Source organism: Neolamprologus multifasciatus, chromosome 23, assembly GCF_963576455.1.
Source record: "Neolamprologus multifasciatus chromosome 23, fNeoMul1.2, whole genome shotgun sequence".
NCBI classification, from domain to species: domain Eukaryota; kingdom Metazoa; phylum Chordata; class Actinopteri; order Cichliformes; family Cichlidae; genus Neolamprologus; species Neolamprologus multifasciatus.
The window spans coordinates 22,351,038-22,366,704 of NC_140460.1; the positions used below are offsets into that span (position 1 = coordinate 22,351,038).

The 15,667-nt window shown below is 40.6% G+C and overlaps 1 protein-coding gene across 2 annotated transcripts in view; it reads left to right on the forward strand.

Moving 5' to 3' along the window:
* LOC146491534 (uncharacterized) overlaps positions 1-15,667 on the forward strand; it is a 52,723-nt gene that overhangs the window by 10,484 nt on the left and 26,572 nt on the right. For both annotated transcript variants that reach the window (XM_085150027.1, XM_085150026.1), the window contains exon 2: positions 6,292-6,355. The gene's annotated coding sequence lies outside the window, so the exon portion shown is untranslated. The remainder of the gene's footprint in view (positions 1-6,291; positions 6,356-15,667) is intronic.

Sequence of the window (15,667 nt, forward strand, 5' to 3'; positions counted from 1 at the left end):
TTTAGCAGAAGCTACTAAGTCATCAGGTGGCAGCCATACTCATTATCCTCAGTAACCTTGGCACTAAATACAGGCCTGTAGGTGCTTATGGATGCTTTGCATAAAAAAACTGTCTGAGATTGTTCTTAAAACTAGAGTGAAAATGATTAGAGGTGGTTTCAAAATAGAAGTAATCCTTGTCAGTGTTTCTTCTAAAGACACCTCTGTGGATGTTGTGAGATCATCTACTCATCACAGGACTGACAATTCTGGCCTTTCACCTACTAAGTGATGTGTTCACATCTGCCAGTGCTGAAGTTCCAAGAACTTTCGCCATTGGCCACTAGGGGCCGGCTCCGAAAGTGAGTCAATCCCCGTGGACGTCAGTGTGAAAATGTCCAACTCTGAAGCAGAAATCATATTAAACATCTTCCTGCAGTGGATGGTACTTTTCAAACACAAGGGATTAGAAATAAAAACCTGCCTCTAAAACAACCCTGCTTCAAAAATAAAGAGTTTGTTACCCAGTCATTATACAAGTGCTTTTTTCTATACATAAGCACTTTTAACCTAATGTTCACATACGAATGCATCAGGGGCAACTCGGGGTGCCCAAAGATACTTCAGCACATAACTTAGAGGGGCCAAGGATCGACCTGCCAACCTTCTGATTGGTGGATAGCCTGCTTTACCTTCTGAGCCACAGCCAAACCTTTAAACTTAATCATAATCTGTGACATTGTTGAGAAAGCAAAAAAGGAAAAAAATGTATGAGTTCTATGAAGGCCACTTTAGTTTTGGATGGTCATGCCAGCTGCAGTAATTTATATGTGGCAGAAATGCTGTTCTTGGACCACCTGGTGGTGGGTAAAGCATCACTGACAAGCTACATCAGCAAATACAATAGACATCTTCAAAAGTAAAAGAACTGAAGTGACAGTTGGTTACAAAGAAGCTTGCAGAGTCAGCAGCAACTGTTTGCACAGTGATGCAATTTAAGGAGCCTATTTGAGATTTGCAAATGACGAAGTGTACAGGCTGAGCCATGGTTTGTTGTTGAGCGGTTGGAGCTAACGTTGTGCTCAGGGGGAAAACTGCTTGATTATGTGTTTTCTTGGCATCCAAAGGATAGGATAAGAGTATGGCTCATTGTGAGCTTTCTCTCAGGGTTTCAGCATTAAGATCAGTTAATTGCCTTTGAAGAAATGTCGAAATTGACCTGATCAAGTGAGACAGATCAAGTGTCTTCTCCACTGATTTTTAGTTAATGTATGTTTGTAAAGGCTTGAGTGTGAAATTCGGATTTGGATCTCCGAGACTCTGCAGGACATTTCCCAGAGTCATAAACTGCCAATAATGCAGAGAGGCTGCTCAATTAAAACACAACCAGATAATTCTGGAAGTGTCTTTCTGTCATTTATTTTGCCTCTTCTCATTTCAGAGAAGTTGAGCGAGGTTTATCGGGGCCTTTCACACGACACTAAGATGAGTATTAATTTCCTGTTTGCCTCATTTCTGATGAAGAGGGCAAATCTGTGGATTATGTCGCCCTCTGACCTCCCTCTCCGCCTTCCTCCATCCTTCCTCCGTCTCCTCTTAGTTTGCCCCCTGTTTGACCCACTTGGACTCCCTCCTCCAGGGAGGCGTATGCGGGTCAAGTTGGATGTCAGGATCCACAAAAAGCATCTAGTCATCTGTGTTCAACCTTTCCAGGGGCTGATGAGTAATGACGTGTTTGTTCCACCCTGCAGTTTGTTCTTTTGTTTGTTTTTAAACGGATGAAGATGATGCGCTGGTGGGTTGACTGTGGCTTTGGATGACTGATAAGATTGTGAAGATGTCAAATTATCATCCTGTAAAAGCTTCAATTAATGAGTTTGGTGATAAGATAAGAAACTCTTTAGATATATAGTTTTTGTTAAAAAGCAGTCTGGGGAAATCAGTGGGTGGTTGCTGATTCTGGTGCTTTGCAGAGACAAAGAGACAGTCATGAGAAGGGCAAAAACATACTTTTTTTACTCAGTTAAGCAACTCCTGTTAATTGGTTTCATCCTACAGTGAGGAAAAGTTGCACTTAATAATGAATTACTCATGAGTAATGAAGATGGATGCACTTTTGAAAATAAAAGAATGACGAACTGTGCTGAGGAACATTTGGGTTTCATAAACAGGGCAGCTGCTGTGTGAGAGACAGGATCATTTACTGTAACCATTAAAAACATGTGGTGCTCAGTCCAGCGGTTCTATTCCTGTCACGCTCCCGATATTTTTGGACGGAGCTGTAACTATATGTCTCTCAGTTTCTTTCTTTCCCTTCATCCCTTTCTCTTTCTGGCTAAGCCTCCCTGGCTGGGCAGCTCTCCTCTGTAAGAGACATTACTTCCTGTATGATCTTAGTTTGTTTTTTTTTTCTCTGCCTTTCTTCAGAGAGCCTGCCTGCCTTTTATCTGGCTCTGTCTGTATGCAGATGGATAACTAATTAAAGAAAAATAGAACTGAAGCAAAATAAGCGAAAATATTTAAAATTTTAATGTTCATTGTACCAGAGGGTAGTTTTGGAAGCCGGGGATTGGAGCCCAAGGACGTCCGCCTGATTTATAGCTGAGTTGCTGCCCAAAGTGGAGGAGTTTAAGCATCTCTGGGTCTGACTGGAGCAGGAGATTGGCAGATGGATTGGTGTACCGATCTGTTATGGTGAATTGAGAGCTGAGGGTGAATTTATGAATTTATGGTGTTATGGTGAATTTACTGAAATGTCCACTCCTGGGAATATTGTGGCATTGTGTTAGCACACACCTGAATGCTACTGACCTGCAAACTGCCAAAACTAATGCTTTTATAGAGATGCTCAGACTTATCAATCATCAGTACGCTTAACCTCTTAATTCTTAACCTCTGATGTTAGTAAGGGTTTACTTACTAAATCCAGGAGGTTCCTATGGAGCAGGGGTGGGCAACTCCAGGCCTCGAGGGCCGGTGTCCTGCAGGTTTTAGATATCACCCTGGGTCAACAGACCAGGCCTGTGGAGAATAAAAGACATGTTGAGGAGGTAATTTAGCCATTTGAATCAGCTGTGTTGGATCAAGGACACATCTAAAACCTGCAGGATACCGGCCCTCGAGGCCTGGAGTTGCCCACCCCTGCTATAGAGGAAGGACAAAGAGTCGTGTGAAAACTGTTTTCTGCTAGTTCCAGGTTCTTGGAAAACAGCTGAATAATAAAGAGGACAGCCATAACAGGAACCTGTCCAGCAAGCAGACTGGTGGGAAATCACAAGGGATGGGTTTTCAAAATAAGGGCGAGGAGATTATCCACTAGTAATCTGATTGCATATGGTGATGAACCATTAAAGACATTAGTGATGTACGGTATCGGGGCCGATACTGTAAAATGTGTCTGTATTCATACTCGTAAAAGTTAACCAATACCATGAACCGATACTAACTTATTTCATTAATCAGAGGGTGGCTTGTCATTTTTGTTGTGATTTTTTAGATTGGCCACTACGGGGACATCCCGCGCTAAACAGGCACAGGGTTAGACGAGTGAGACTGGCGGCTCCAGATAAAAAAAAGAGAAACTGGAGGCTGCTGTAGCTAGGCTAAACAAAATGTCAGCAGTGTGGACCGGAACAGCCAACTTTAACTCAGGTTTTGGAAAAGCGATGAAAAATGTCAAGAGAAAATCCACGGGCAGTTAAAATAACAGAGGCTCTGACTCATTTTATCGCTCTGGATGACCAGCCAATGCCAGTCGTGGAAAACATAGGATTCTTCTCAGCATACTCGAGCTGCGATATGAAATTCCCAGCCGCCCATACATCAGGGAGATAATGGTGCCAAAACTTTCTGAAGAGGTAAAGACAAGCAGTGTGTGCGCAATGTCAGTCCTTGGTTTAACGGCACAGTGGACTGATGATCCACAGGCAGATGGGGAGTTCGTTCGTCAATGCCAAATACTTTCGTTATTTTGTTTGTTTGTTTACAATATGGACACTCTGCAACAATTTAAAAGTTTATTTTATTCTCAAACCTAATTTGTATTTATTTTATTCCAAACAGAAGTGTTTATTTATTATTCCGAAAGCTCGAGACAGTGCCAATAGTTCAGTGATATTTTGTTAAATTACAATGTGGAGACTCTGCAATAATTTAACAGAAGTGCTTATTTTTCACTTGAAATTTATTTGTGGTCATTTTTATTAAGATATTATTCATTATCGGCAGAGAATAAAATAAAACCTGTCTTCCAATTCATTGCATTTGTGTGTGTGTATGTGTGGTAGAAGTATCGGTTTTTGTACTCTGTATCGGCAAGTACGCAGATCCAAGTATCGGTATCATATCGGTTTGAAAAAATTGGTATCGTTGCATCCCTAAAAGACATATAAACAAACATACAGAAATGAGTTTCCATATAATTGAAAGTATAAAGTCTTTGCGTGGGAAATACTGAAAGTTCACCTGTAACTCAGAAACTTTAACCATTCATAATAAAATCTGCTTTCTGTACAATTTACATGTGGTTATAACCTTAAACCTGCTAAAATAGCAGTATAGTTTTCAGCAAGCATTAGTAAATACATTTCCTACTCTGTGCATCAACTGAGCAGACGAATGAAAATGTCTTAAATTACAAGAGACCTTGTGGTTTAATTTAATAGCTAAAGGCTAAAGCTGATAAGTTGAGCATGACCACACAATTATGGGTTAATAGCATAAGCACAAAAAAATTACTGTCGAGCAAGACAACATTAATAACAGTGGCATTGTTCTGTCACTTGCAGAGTTGTTCTTTCTTTTTTTTTTTTTTTTTAAAAAAAAAGGAAATATTTGACTTTCCTCCTCTGTGAGTTATCTTTTCCCCACTTTTTTCCCTCTTATTCTTTTACTCTAATAACTCCCCCCCCCACCCCCCTTTCCTGTTTGGAAAATCTCTTCTCCCCTCCTCTCTCTCCTTCATTCAGCCCTCTGTTGCATTCGGTGTCTCTCTCCGAATGCCTGTTTTTGGCTCCAGAACTCCCCCACGGTCCTTTCACACTGTTTTAATGTTAACAGGATGCTCTGTGTTCTGCCTCCTTACAGTCCCAAAGCAGAGCAAACGTGCAAATCTGTGTTTCTTCATGGCCAACTTAAGCTTTAACTCATCCCCTGGCTCAGCCCCAGCGCTCCGATCCAAGAATTTGATAAATCTTAAAAGCAGCTCGCCATGGAGTGCGTCTGTTTGGCATGCACGCTCTTGTAATCACTTGTTTGTGGAAGATAATTATTTTTGATTTATTCTTTAGAATATTATCGTCCCTACAATTGAATTGGAAGCTATCCTAATGACTTCTGTTTCTATTTTTTTATTTATTTATTTTTGGTTGCATAAAAACTGTGACCACGTTGTAGAACTTTACACAGTGAAAATGTATTAAAGAGTTTTTCGTGTCAGTCTCCAAACATGTTTGTTTCTGCTGTAAAGTTTTAACATGGGCGTCAATGGATATTGACTCGCCTTTGGGGGCACCCTCAAGTGGCCATTAGAGGAACTGCAGATTTGGTGCTTTTGATCCACATCTGCTTCTCTCAAGAAATGAGAGTTGTGCTTTAGAAGTGCTGATAGTTGGTTTTTGTCAACTTTTACCAGAGCCAAGCTAGCTACAATTTCGCCATTATCACTTCTAACATATGCTAACCTACACCTTAACCCACTTACCGTACAAAGTTACAGATTAAAAGGAAATCTTGCTTTTTTGAAGGAAACCAAACAGTACGATCTTGTTAGAGAACAAAAGCATTTGTTTCGTATGGTTTTGCAAAAGAAAGCATGTGCAATAACAACAACAATAAAACAATGACACTCAAGCCCATAATGAGAAAATAAAACACCCAGACAGGCAAAAAATATTCACACGTGCTGACACTGTGAATAGATTAGATCATCTCTGGCTTTGTTGTTGTGCATCAGCGGCGGCTTAAAAGAGAGGAAAGTACATGCTGACGATTGGATTAACGCTGCCGGCAGACTCCAGGTGAAAGAGCTAAGCTGATGCGTGCACGCGTGTCTCACACCCGGCTGCTTCAAGCACAGTCCAAAATGAAAGCTGTCATGTAGAAAATGCCCCTCATTTGATTCAGGACAAGCTAGACAGGATTCAGAGGTTTAAATGTAAAGATGTTGGTGAATTAAAGCAGCTTAGGCTTGTTTCTGACCCAGTGACACACAGCTCCTCTTTTAGAGAGAAACATGTTACAAGTTAAACATTTTTTTCCACAGTTTAATGATGTCCTAACATGTATTCTTTTCTTTCTTTTTTCCCCTCACAGAGAAGACCCCTCAGCTCGTCGCTTTCCCATCTCATTGATCACCGACGACAGCTTTTCAACTTCGGTAAGCCAACACAGTTTTGACATGAATTCTTCTCAGTATTTTAGTTAAAAACACAGCCTCAAACGTGTTACAGTAACAACATTGAATAAATTCATGAATGGCTGATGAGTTATTTCACTCCAGAACAAAGAACATAGACACAGTGACTCATGCTGTGAAAAGCACGGCCACTATAGGGGAACAGTCAGCTACAAACATAACGTTTTTCCATACAGGACACAGCGAGGGCCCTTGTGAACATAATAATGTTACCCACAGCTGTCTCAATGATATAAATACCATGCTAATACAACCTGAACTACAGCAAAAAAACAAAAAACTTTACTTAAAAAGAACTCTATCCACTTATTTAAAAAGTGTATATTTAAATTTATAAGTGACATCTCAATGCAATTTAGAAGTAGGTGTAGACCCTACAATATTACAGAAATAATGTTCAGCAACTTATATGAAACTCATTTCTGCATGTCACGCTGCAGCTAAGCATGTTTCAGTTTGACAAGGATGCAGTTTCATGCAAAACAAAGTCAGCGGAGAGCGATGAGTTGTTTTCTACTCTTCTACTCTGGTCTCGAACAACTTAATAAATGTGCTCCATCCGATTTTACCTCCACGAGGTAAAATGACGCACCATCGCTGCCATCTGCAGAGCCACCTTGTATGCATATAAACCTACTAGAGACATCGCTGATAAACTCTGGCTTAATGAGAGGTTTTAAAGTGACATAAAGAAAAGAAAAAGCAAAAGCAGGAAACTGTGGCCTGCTGCCAGATTCACTACTTCTGCTCATATGCCCCCATGACATTTCACACTCAGTTTTCCCATGACTCATGGGGCCCGGGGAGCTGGCTTTAAGTGACTGCACTCAGCCAGATGATTAGCTTGACTATTGTCTAATATATATATATATATATATATATATATATATATATATATATATATACGTATATATATATATATATATATATATATATATATATATATATATATATATATATATATATATATGATAGAGGGGGAATTATGCTCACAAAGAAGAGAAATGATTGTTTGCGTCGGTGTCATGACGGATATTTTTGTACGCCAAAAAGGAGTCATTAAGCTGAAAGTCTAATCTTGTGTTTTCCCGCTGATATGTGTTTGAGTGGCGTCACAGAGAGAGAAATGACAGAGCGAGCGGCAGGACGGAGATTTCACAAACATCTGTTTCTATATCTAGCTTGTGTTAACAACGCGCTCGCTCCTAAGCAACGACTTCTGGATGCATTTGAGCTGTGTTTGTTTGCGTGAGCCGGTGGGTGTTTGTGTACGTGTCAGTTGATTTCTAGCAGATTGTGTGCGTAGGTGTAGGTGTACACAAGCGCGGTAGTGCAGTAATTGGCATCATAATTCACGTCGGTTTGGGTAATAAAGAGAGGGCTTGGGCTGACAGACAGGAAGTTTTGAGAAACATGGCAGCGAGCTCGTGCTGTGTAAACATGTCACAGTTGTCCTGTTTGTCCTGGCAGCCGTTTGTTTGATGTGTCAATAATGGAAAGTTATTCAGTTCACAAGTGTAATTCCAGCTCTTCATGATCATGAATGGTCAACTGTCTACTTGGTGGGCACGGTAGGCTGGTAGAGATTTGCCTCCACTCTTTAATATCATAATAAAAAGGAAATAATAAGCTAAAAAAAAAACTAAATTATTAGCCTTGAACCTTCAGGAGATACAGCCAAAACGAGCTTTGATGTATTTCACAGCTATAGGGCTTCGTTACCCTGACTTTAATTAGCATAGTTTTCTTTTGTTTAACTGTCTGTCAATATGTGCGTATCTGATAGTGATGGGTCGGTCGCGAACGAAATGGCTCTTAGAGCCGGGTCTTTGACGTGAACGACGCGAGCCGGCTCCTTATCGCGAGCCATGGGTTTTTTTTTCTTTCTCTCACCCGCTCTTTCGCACTTTTTTCAGCTTCACTCCGCATGCGAGCCTTGTGCTTTACGCTGGGCAGAGGGGGGAGGGGCGGTAGTTACACTTAGTAGCACAGGAACAGAGCCGGAGGGAGAGACAGAGAAAGAGCCAGGGACAACAGCGTCACATTAGAAAGGTATAGTAATCATCCACAACTATTTTCAGTTGCAGATGATAAAGGATTCAGAAAGTTTATTCATGCGGGCCCATATGACAGAGAATATGCATGTTATTTTTGTTTTCATATTTTAATTTATATTTAATTGTGTTGTGGTTTGCAGTGTTTTGTGTTGTTTCACTTTAAATTTGTAAAAGGAAAAAGCTGAAAATTTAAATAGTTAAAAGTTGAAATGTGAATAGTAGATTTTTGTATTATATGATTTATTTATTACATTTTATGTGGAGTGAATAAATAAAAGTATATTTACGGTGGCCCCTACAGACAAAGCACATACAAACTACAAATCACGTACGAACTCTGAAGCATGTACAAACCCTGAAGCACGTACAAACTCCAAAACACGTAAAAACTCCAAAACACGTAAAAACACGTACAAACTCCAAAACACGTAAAAACACGTACAAACTCCGAAGCACATACAAACTCAAAACACGTACAAAAGACAACAGAAGTGCTCCAGGATGCTAGGGGCAGTGTTGAGCTTTTGTTACCTAGTGGCTACACAAGTCAGCAAGTACCAATGACCGGATTTGGTGTGTGGTAATGACAGGTAAATGAACTTTTTTTTTTTTTTATTTGACTATATATGAATGCTTGTGTATAAATACACAAACAATACACATGTGCTTTCATGCTTTCAATTGTGTAATTTAAGTGATCTAGGTAGCTCTGTTTTGGAAGTTCAGTTCATGCTAGAAATGTGTTTTGGAGTTTGTACGTGTTTTGTCTCTAGGGGCCACCGCATTTATTTATATATAAACATATATAAATAAAACCATTTTTTACATTAGTAATTCCTTTTGTGCATAATTTTATATTATTGTTAATAATAAATTAATTAAAGCAACAAAACAACCTGAATAGCCGGTTCGGAGCCGAAAGAACCGGCTCTTTTTAGTGAGCCGAACCGAAAGAGCCGGTTCTCTAAAAGGAGCCGGAAATCCCATCACTAGTATCTGAGGATCCTGGCAAAGCAGTACCTCAGCCTCCAAGTGTTGTAAGTAATTAAGTAAGTAAGTTTATTTATTTATTAAATACTTTTTACAGACAGTCAAAAAATAGTGTAAAATTAAAAACAAAAAAAAAACAAGTAAAAGAACTAAAAAATGAAGTGGCATAAAAACAAGAAAAAAAAACCACCTGTATGGTGTTCAGGCGCTGAATTTATTTTTTTTACACCATCTTTACTGTAGACCCCGTCTACATGTCTCTGAGCAGTAACTTCATTTCAGTTCACGTCAGGTCAGCGATTCCTCTCTGATATCCCAGTTTGACTCAGCGCACAGCGAACCATCTCCAGCCGAGATGAACTGAGTCATCTTAACTAAACTGAGCTTCAGAGAAAAAACGCAGCAGTGTTCACTGTGAAGCTTTCACTGAAAAGCAGCTGGAAAAAATCGTGGAAATCCTGGAAAAAATCATGTGAAAAAAAACCCTTTTTCACAGGGTTTTAATACATGAAACTGAGTGAAAGAGACACGTGTGTTCCACAGTTGGGTGGAGAGCTTTTTATGCTAAAGTCTGCACAGAAACACAGAGGAATGTTTAAACACCAGCGAGTCTGCAGATGAAGTTAAAAACCGTCTTATATACATCAAACAACTCGGCCTGTTAATTTAATGGAATAACAAGTGTAATCTTTCAGATCCTCCTGTGCCTGAATGATGGAGCTGATGGAGTTTATTTATACTGGTCTCAAACACACAGCTTCATGCTTATATGAACATGCTGAGTTAAATGAACTACAAACGAATGTTGCATCCACTCATCATCGGCATGAATGTAAATGTCCCTTAGCAAGTTGCACCTCAACCAGACACTTTTGGTCGCCATCAGCAAGCTTCTGGTATAATTCTGGCTGATATTTGACCACTCAGACCAGACCAGAGTTCATTTTAATTGTTTGGTTTCCTTGCATAGATCTGGCTTTTAAGCGCTGTTAACAAATTTTTAATAGAGTTTAGGTCGGGGCCATTCCAAAACCAGATCATTGGCCTGTTGGAACACCCAATTGTGTCCAACTTTCCACCATCTAGCTGTTAAATTCAGGTGATGTTGAAGAATTTGGAGGTAGTCCTTCTCATTGTTCATTATTCCAACCATTTTGTGTAATGTACCAGTACCACTGATGGCAAAGCAGCCCCAGAGCATGACAATACCGCCACCATGCTTAACAGCTGGTACAGCCTTCTTACGTTTGAAAGCCTCACCTTTACTCCTCCAAACATACCTCTGGTCATTGTGACCAAGCATCTCAATCTTTGTCTCATCTCTCCATAAAACCTTTCCCCAGAAGGCATCTGGCTTGTCCATTTGGGCAGCAGCAAATTTTAGTTGAACATATAGGTATCAATTTTGGAACAGGGGCTCCACCAGGGGGAGCAGTGGTTTTGCCAGTTACGCTGACACCATTGAATCCAGAGGTTCACCTGACACAGATTTGTCGGGGAAGATACTGCAGAAGCAAGCAGTTTTTGATCATGCACTTTATTATGCTTGACTGTGTTGTTTTTCTTTGGATCTGTGTTTCTTATATATCTAAACAATCCGGCTGTAACCTTTTTTGAAAAGCAAAGGGTGTGGGAAACAACAATAGGAGCCAAGACTAAACTGGAAGGGTTGCAAGATGATGATTTCTTTTGTTGATTATTTTTGTAATCAAAGCATGAAAGTTGTACATTCTTGATTTATTTCTCTTTTTCTTACTGTCATAGCAACTAAAGAGTCTACATGCAAAAATATATAATTAATACCGCACCCATTAGCACCACCAGCAGCATAAAAGCCTAAAATAACATCAAGAGCCCAACCTTTAACCAGCTATCAGGATATTGATGAGTTAAATGGCTCTGCTCCCCCCTTCCCCCTGGATCCTGCAGGCTCTGCTGACCTCTTTGTGGATCCATAACATGGTCAAAGTCACACTCCTCTACTGGTCGCAGTGGCTGTTATATCACCATGGAAACAATGACATCACTGCAGGATGGGGCTGATGCATGCCAGGGAACATGTACTGCTGGATGAGGTTGGGGGCTGAAAATAAAGGGTGCAGAAAGCCAGCAGTCGCTTTCAGTTAAACTCAACCCTGAATTGCCTTAAAAGGGGGAACATCAGTTTGCTGGTGTGGGTTACTTAAAATGAACTGCATAGCACACATTAATGAACTTACTGTTGTCATTGTTTTCGAGTGAGGAGCATTTAGATTACATAAAGTGAATATATTGTCATGGTTACTATGATGATGACTAAGCACCTGTATGGGTTTGTTTGTGTGATGAACACACATCAGTTCAGGCTACATTGTGTTTCGGTGACAGCTGCAGCAGGCAATGTGTTTAACTAATGCACATATGTCCAAATTTGAAGGATTTTTTTCAAGCTTGGAGAAATTTTGGAAGGGTCAAGGAAATTTGCTCAGAAATTACTAACAGTAATAATAAGTTAAAGTTAAGTTAAAACCTACCAAGTACAACTTACATACACCAGTTAGACATCACATTATGACCATTACGACAAGCATAAGGATTTGAGCAAGTCTGACAAACTGGCCAGATTGTGATAGCTAGATGAATCGTTCCGAGCATCTCCGAAACTGCAGCTTCTCTGGGTGTTCCCAGTCTGCAGTGATCAGTTTCTGTTGAAAGTGATACAAGGAAGGAACAGCACTGAACCAGAGACAGGGTCATGGGTGGCCACAGGTCAACGATGCACATGGGCAGCTAATGCTGGCCCGTATGGTCTGATCCAGCACACAAGCTACTGCATATCAAATTGTTCATCACAGCTTGTTGCAGAAGAACGTGCATAGCCACAGATCAGTCAGAGTGCCCACGCTAACCTCTATCCACCACAAGTTCCCACAATGGGTACATGAGCAGCAGAACCGGACCATGAACGATGGAAGAAGATGGCCTCGTCTGATGAATCAGGTTTTCTTTTACATCATGTGACCGACAAGTGTCATGGTTTGAAAACTATGGGTCCTCCCATCCAGGTGGATGTTACTTTGACATGAACTATGTATCTAAGCACTGTTGCAGACCATGTGCACCAGTTCATGGAAACAGTACTCCCTGCTGGCTATGGACTCTTTCTGCAGGATAATGCACCCTGCCACAAAGTAAAAATGATTCAGGAATGGCCTCAAAATTCCCCAGATCGCAATCTAATCTAGCATCTGTGGGACGTGCAGGACAAAAGTCTGATCCATGGAGCCTCTACCTCAAAACTTACAGGACTTATCAGTCAAATCAGTCATCCAGTGTTGTTATATTGCCCTCTTTAGTAAGTATGTGGACATGTTGAAAAGTTTATTGGTAAAACTGTATATATGAACCCCAATCATTACTGACAAATTAAAGAGATTAAAGGAGAGTTTAAGGAGGTTATATCCTAAAGTCCCACAATTTTACAATCCTTTTTGAGAAACAACTTATCAGCGGTGGGGAGTAAGAACTCCCTTTTAACAGGAAAGAGTCCTTCAAGAGACCCAAGAGCTCAGGGAGGGGCAGCCATCCACCATGACTGGAAGAGTGTGATAGGGAAGAGAAGAGAAAAAATAGAGCACCGAGACACGAGGCAGCAACATAAAAGACATTTTAAAAAACTAAGTAATCGTCAATTGTTGAGTTTTATGAGTCGATAAAAATCTTATTTTACCATGTATGAGTCTAGCTCATCTTCTTAGCAGGAGATACATGGACAGATCTGGACTGTGACCAAAGAAAGGGAAGGAGGCCCGGATACAGACACTTAGATCTCTTGAAGCAGTTATTTGATAGGAATGCAGATACATAGTGATGTAAACACACCAAAAAGAAAGGCTGGTGACATTAGTTTTTGATACTCAGGTTATTGTTTAATGTATTAATAAATAAAAAGTAGGACACAAACAACCTTGAGCTTTTTTACAGTTTCATTATCACGTGATTTAAAATATTTAATGTATTTTTAATTGGAATATTTTTTTACTGAGTAATATCAACATAGAAAACAGTGCCTTTGAAAGAAGTGCTAATATAATCTCAGTGCACCTCTACCCTAGTTATTACGGCACTTAATCTGTAAGGAGTGGATATCACCCCTGCCTCGTGTTCACGGCTGTGAGTTTGTGTGTGCGCGTGCCTCGCTCATTGTGCTGCTCTCCAGCATTTACACAGTTCATTCACACTTCGCTGAAGGCACTCATTACGCTTCATACCCCCCCAGCCCCCCGCCACATGTTCTGCTGAGTCAGCAAAACATAATCTGTCCAGCTGCTGCCAGAGGAGGAAGCCACTGGATTCTGGGTTGATTACAGATCACGGGAAACTTTTTTGTCCTTTAGTACTTCACAGTTCTTCTGTTCAGTGTGACAGTCAGCCATCATCCGGTGCACCAATGCGCGTGTAACAAGCTGATTTGCTTGAAAAAAGACACGAACAATAGATAAAATATCTATATCTCTATAACGCGTTCATCTCATACAGATATTCAGTAGATACTATCGTGAGATTAGTCTGCTCAAAAGCAAATAGAAGAGATTAAATTATACTGTTAATCTGTAGTGTGGTGTAGAAAATCTTACCTAGTGACCGTGCTGATCCTAGCTGCAAACACAAAGGTTCTCCAACACACACACATTCAAACACACACTCGGCCTCTCCCACAGAGGATTAAGGCCAGGTTGGCCTACTGAGACAGGCTGCCAGAGATTCCATCCTCCATCCTAAATGGATGGTGACATTCCGATGTGAGTGGCGCTCTACGGAGGCATGATGGGTGACCCAGATTGGGGTGGGGTTGGAAGGGGGGATGAGGTGCAGACAGGGAGGGAAATGTGGTGGGATTAGAGCTTGGGTGGTGTGATGAGATGCTGGGGGTGGAAGGTAGAGAGGAGCGCAGCAGGGGGTCATGAGAGCGAGAGACGATGGCAGTAAAAGAGGAAAGAAAGACAAAGAAGAGAAATCCGCTCATGTCCAATTAGCCTCAGGCCTGCTGCCACACCTTCTCTTCTTCTTCTCTGTGAGCGATCACGCTGGAACGTTTCATTTAAGGCATCAAACTCAAGATGTGATGGAATTTGACGGATCACTTTTGACTCCTAGTGCTGTTGAGCTAACCCTCTAAGCATTAGAAAAATGTGATGGTCCTCATGCTGTGCTATTGCTGTTAGGATTGTATCTAAAAAATGCCTAAAAATATAAAGATCAAACTTCATTTTGTTGTACTTTGTCTGTTCAACCCTGCAGAGTGTATTTCTTAAAGTATGTTGTGTCTTAAAAGGGAGGGATTGCTGTGGGAAACATGGGAGGAAAACCGTTATAGGGCTTTTCATCACTGCAGAATACGTGTCATTTAATCTTCTAATCTTTTGGTGTTGTGGTTGGAAAATAGCCACTGCAGACTTTATCCCTTTCTAACACAGTAAGACTGGTAAACAACCAAGGGGAACCGGTGAGAGGGCAATGTCGAATCATGTTAAGTGTACGAGGATGACAGGGTATGCCTGGAAAGCAAGGTCTGGAGAATTGGCAAACCAAACAACAGAAAAAAATAGACAATTTGGCGTGACTTCAGTATAAAGTGTTACTTAAGTCCAAAGGTCACAGAATAAATTAAGTATAATTCTAATCTGGGGATTTAAAAAAAAAATCAGAATTTGCTTGTTTATACACTCACCAAACACCATATTAAGACCATATTAAAGTAATAGCATCACAGAGTTGTTATTTCCAACTACTCATCCATGATGAGAATCTCCAACTCCACCACATCCCAAAGATGCTCTACCAGACTGAGATCTGCTGACTGCAGAGGCCATATGAGTACAGTGAACTCTTTCTGACACCTGATGGGTGTGTTATGGGTACACTGTGGACATAAATGGATGGACATAGTCAGCAACAATACTCAGGTAGGGTGTGGTAATTAAAGGATGCTCAGTTGGTATTAAGGAGGCCAAAAGGTGCCAAGAAAATATCCACCACATCATTACACCACCAGCCTGAATCGTGATAAGGCAGGATGGATATATGCTTTTATGTTGTTTAAATCAAGTTACATCTGAATGTCACAAAAATTGAGACTCACCAGACCAGGCAACAATTTTCCAGTCTTCTGTTGTGTAGTTTTGGCAAACCTGTGTGAACTGTAGCCTCAGTTTCCTGCTTAGCTGACAGGAGTGGCACACAGTGT